Below are 5,619 nucleotides of genomic sequence, written 5' to 3' on the forward strand. Positions count from 1 at the left end.
GTCATAGATTAACAAAGAATGACCGGCGAACTTAGTTGTTTTAAAATTGATCCAGCTTGCATATAAGGGTTAATTAACTGATTTACACTAAATAAGAAATTTGGATAACCTCGCTAGTTATTTAATTATAAAAAATACACTTCTCTTTTAATAATTTATGTTAGAGTATTACCAACATAACTGATACATCGTACAAGAATCTACCGATATATATGTGGACATATAATTTGGGAGAGCAAAATAATAAATATAAGAGATAAAAGAAACTGAAGTTTTACATTTATAATTAAAACAAATCTCTCAATTAGTTGCTATACATTGAGGACTATTATAAATAAAATTATATATATATATATATATATATAAGTGTTATTTTTACAATTACACTACATGAAATCCATATATATATCACTATAACATTTTAAGCCTATGGCATTTATTGCCATAGGAGAAAAAACTGTTGCCTATAAGCATAGGCAACGATTTTTTATCATACTTCAAATGATTGTTATCTAAAATATCTAAGGCAACAGTTTTTCATAGATCCAAAAGACTATTGCCTATTGTTAGTTTATAGGCAAGGAGTTTGGAGTTTGGAAATAAGCAACAAATATTACCTGTTACTAATATCTGAGAACAGTTTTCTCATTTTGCCTTTATCTTCTATGGCAACACTTTTTAATCCGTAACAAAGTTTCTAAAGCAACGGTTCTCGGTTGTTGCTCTTCTATAGCAACAGTTTCCACATGTTGCGTAACACATCACATGCAACAATTTACAAGCGCTGCCTTTTTGTTTACAAATGGCACCTGTTGCGTATAATATTATACTGCTAATTATTATTATTTTCAATTAAAACAATATTACTTAATACCGTTTACAATAAATGGAAAATTTCATCATTTCTCCTAAAAATAAAATAAAAAATATTGATCGATTGAATAGGAATCTTTGATCTAATAATTTCATAATTCTAATGTTTTGACAGTATCAACAATAACATCTCGTCCTCATATTTGCCTTACAAAGAATGTTCAAGTACCAACAAAAGAGTAAACTCCCAAAATGCAGTTGATCCACTATTTCAAAAAAGTCTTGAATTGCTTCGTAGGCCAAAGCCACTATTACTTTGATGTGGCCTTTGATCTTGCTATGATGGTAGCTTTTCGTTGGTGTGGTCTCCCTTCTTCATTTTCTTGATAATCGGCATAAAAAAAAATAAGACTGCAGTATGTGCTTAACAATAATAATAATAATAAAGCGGCCTGATAAAGAATAGAATATATTAACTGTCAATAAAAATCAGGAGACAACTCACCCATTTTGATCCCGAGATTGAATTGTGCAAAAATCTCCTAGGACTTTCACTCTGCACAGTTGAAACTTTTTTACACACGGAATTAAATTACAAAAACTTTACATGGAAATTTCTCAGAGGCATCATAAATTTCCTAGGACAATTGACACCAAATTAGATGGCCAAATGATAAAGTAATTTATGAAAAGAGAGAAGCAAGTTGATTTGAAAGTAAGATACGCATTAATGCCAAATTCTCCACAAAATGAATTAAGATTAGATCACATAATGCCAACCTGCAAAAAAAACTAAACAAAACAAAAGTTGAGATCACATAAAAAAAAAAAAAAATCTTTTTTTGCCCCCTATCTTTTTAGTTGGCCGAATGTCAACATATAAAAATAGGAGTACTAATTGTTTGCCACATACGGAAAAAGAACTATACAAGAGAACATCCATATTTTCTACTGGGGAATATTTGTCGGGGTGGCACGTTGGAAGGCATCGAAAGTCACACTGGAGGACCAATCCCCAAAACTTCGAAAATTGATTTTCCGCCATCAAAAGCGTCCAAAACTGATTAGATTACTGTTCATATGTTTAATTATTTATCTACATATATGTATGCTGAGCTATACGACAAACAGAGACAGGACAAACAGAACATACACATGCTTGTTACAGCTACTGTACACACACACGTGCGTGTGTGTAATTTAAAGCTTGATGGCCTCGTGTATTAAAGCATACACTGTCTCATTTATAAGTTCAAGAGTATTTGGACGAATCTAGCTAACTTGTTCACATCTTGCATACTTAAGAGGGAAGGTTTGCATATATATAATAACTTCAATGTAAAGATATAAAAGGGGTGTTGAATTTGATTATGCTTCTAGATTTAATGGGGTCTGAGCAAATTTCCCACCCCAACTACTCAGCCATTGCATTCTGCATCTTCCTCTCCCTCCACCATCCCTACTGGAATTGCCCTCACTTCCACATTGCCAAGAAATACATATCAAGTAGCACATAATATACTTATGTTTGTTTCTGTACATGATTTGGAAAACAAATCCACACTAGTAAAAAATGATACTATAGAAGATGTGATCTGTTTACATCAAAACTTAGGCTGCCTCAAGATACTTCCGCAAGCAACAAATTCCATGGGTTTTCCAACCTCAAAGGATGTGGGGTGAACATAGTGAAGCATTGGTGTGTGCACCCTTATCATGAGGAAATAAAGCAAACAGTAGAAATAGCACGGATGAATTTGATTTTACTTTTTTAATGTGAGGACATATTTTACAAAAAGAATTTTAAACTATAGGAACTACATTAATTATATTTCTAGAGCTGAATCAAAATCCTGCATGTTAATCTAGGGTTAGTGTTTTTATTTTGTCACCTATCTTTTCTAGCAATTTAAACATCATAGCTACTTATAATCCCTCGGCTAAAGTAACTGATTTGCTAAAGACAACTTTATTCTATGTTAATAAAGTAACTGATTTATTCTATTGCTAAAGAGTAAAGACAACTTTACTCTTTGAGAACTTTATTCTCAAAGACAAACAACAGATGCCTCACATAACAACAGGGATGCAAGCGTGTCATTTTAGCACAATTGTTCTCAAAGCCTATACAAGTAAAGTAAAAGAAAGAAAAGGGCATTAAGAATGTTAAATGTAAAGGGTTTTCAGTACTGCAGTGATTAATTTCAAGGCCTGCACCCAGGGATCCCATATTGATATATATGTCATTTGGTCTTATAATTTCCCGAGGTGTAGCAAGCCCATCATCATCAAGTATCTAGAGAGAACAGGGAAACATCCAACAGCATAAGAAAATATTTAAATCAACAAAAATTCAGACTACAATACTAGAAAAATGACAATGATGAGCCATCAATATCTATCTGATAATGTGCCACAGCAATGAAAGGAATAAAAAGCCTCAGAAACTTGGTTTTGAGCTTAGTGCCAATAAATACAAAAACTCTTATAATTTAATATAGAAACGACAATCCAATCAAGCATAAAAGAAAAACTCTCTCATTCTTCCTTTTTATAATTGCTTCAAAATTCAATTTAGTAACCCAAGTTTTACCATCCTAACACACACTCTCTCTCTCCCCCCCCCAAGCAAATATATGTTTCTAAGTTTAAACATAGAAATTGAACAACCTTATTTCCACCTTTTTGTTCTTAATTTATTGAACATACTTAACTACCCTATCCGAACTGAATTCCTCTTATACACATTTTATCAAGCACCTTACATGCATTCTAAGACAAGGTTATAAAACAAGCATCACACTCCAAAAAATAACAACATAAACATCCAGCTGCAAATATTAAAAAAAAAAACGATCTCAACTCCTCACACATCCACCACGGCAACCGAAAGATTAGCGACTAAAACTTACAGACGCATGGGTGCAGCGTCGACAAAGCAGAGGAAGGAGGAGAGGAGCTCGAAAGCCGGTGCCGCGACCTTACCATCACGAACGAAGTTCATACACGTGAGTGCACGCCAACGACAAGCCAATAGAAGAACGAAGAATTAGGGCCACCAACACCAACCCGCGACAAAGAAAGATAGAAGGGGTAGAAGATATTTGCCGACAGGGAGTGGAATCGTTTAATTGAGGGGAAGAGAAAGCACTGGACAGTCACGACTAGCGAGATTGACCCTTCGTTTTGATGAGAGGAAACGTTAAGAAAGAAAAATAAGTTCCGGTTTGGTTCACTGTCGTAGAGAATGGAATGTACTGTAATAACAGAGAATGAAATATAATGTAACGATGATTACATATATTTATATATATTTATTTGATAAGTTATAAGATGAATATATTTTTTTTTAAGAAAAAAATACTAAAATAATGATGAAATGTCCTTTCTACTCCTAATCACAAAAACAATTCCACCCATCTTCCTCCTTTTTCCAATGATGGCTATCCAGCAATATTACCCTCAACCTGAAAAATTAATACCTTATGCTAGCATAGATCACAGAGGAATGAAGGAAGATGTAAATGAGGAGATAAGATTTGAGAATGGTGGTGAGATAGGGTGGTGGTGAGGTGGGCTTTGAATTGGCTGCAGTGAGGTAGGCTTGGGATAGGTGATCTATTTTTGGCACAGCAACCATTGATGGTGATAGGCCTAGGTCGTAGTGGCGATGATGAGGTGATGCAATTCAAAGGTGGATGACGATAGCAGTGTATACAATCAAGAAGATCTTGTTGGTGGTGAAGGAAAGGAACGTGGCGGCATATCTGATGGGAGATGACGGCGGCCAAGGTTTCTCCTTCCTCCTGCTTCTTGTTTGAGACGTTTATTTAGCAAAGGGAGATGGTAAGCGATCGTGTTTTTCTCAAGGGCAATAGTATCTTTTCCTCATCTGTAATCCTTATTCATATGGTCTAGCGATGTAATCCAAATGTTGCCATTTAAAGGAATCAGGATTACATGATGTAATTCCCTTTACGTTACCAAGTCCAACCAAACACTTGGAATAAGCCAGCTGCATCATGATTCCATATAATTGAAATGCATGGAATTAAATTAAACTAGCCATGAGAGAAAAAAATTTAAAAAAATATTACTGCTCCTTATATTTAAATATGAAAGAAAAAAAGGAAGTAAAGAAAATGAGCAAACATCACAACAACTATAATATCCTCATATTAAAATATATTATATTTCGTGTAATATTTTCATAAAAATATATTATATTGAAATTAACATCATCAAAAATAATTTAAAATCAAGTTAGTTTTTAGTAGAAATACTTTTTTATTTTAATTATTAGTATTTTATTATCACCATAAGCCTACTCCTATTTTTGCCCAGAAGTATGTTTAAAATGCTATTTATTTTCTCCTTTCAATACTTTATTTTAGCATTTGGGGTTTGTCTCACCATTTAATAAGCATATACGTATAGAAATTAGATGTTGATGATGGCACCTAATGAAGAGGGGTGTATGTGTATAATGCTTTATCAAGCAGAATTGGATATAAATATTAGTGAATCTAGAATATTCAACAATGTCAGTGAGAGATGTGGAAGAAAATGAAAGATGCTAACGCAAGAGAAGGAGAGTGACAAAGATAATTGTCCTGGCAAAGAAAAGAGAGAACAAATTAAAGTAATGAGGCATGAGGGCAAAGGTGTGGAATGAATTTTTTTTTTTCAAAAAAATCTCTCCATATGTAAAGAGAAAATGTAGTGGGTCTCACACCTCATTTTCTCTCATACTTTTCCTTCCTCTCACTTTTCTTTTTTCATCAAGAGAAAACTTGTTTTTCTCCT

At 33.5% G+C, this 5,619-nt stretch overlaps 1 long non-coding RNA gene across 1 annotated transcript; it reads right to left on the reverse strand.

Moving 5' to 3' along the window:
• Window positions 1–937: 937 nt before the first annotated feature.
• On the reverse strand, window positions 938–4,641 carry LOC129307720 (uncharacterized). The gene is made up of 3 exons (XR_008592471.1): window positions 3,726–4,641; window positions 1,319–1,369; window positions 938–1,195 (listed from the first exon to the last, which is right to left on the reverse strand). It is a non-coding gene; the product is annotated as an uncharacterized LOC129307720 (long non-coding RNA).
• Window positions 4,642–5,619: the final 978 nt, after the last annotated feature.

The sequence above is a fragment of the Prosopis cineraria genome, unplaced genomic scaffold (genome assembly GCF_029017545.1).
Source record: "Prosopis cineraria cultivar Desert tree isolate PC_DT_omini unplaced genomic scaffold, ASM2901754v1 PC4, whole genome shotgun sequence".
NCBI lineage: Eukaryota > Viridiplantae > Streptophyta > Magnoliopsida > Fabales > Fabaceae > Prosopis > Prosopis cineraria.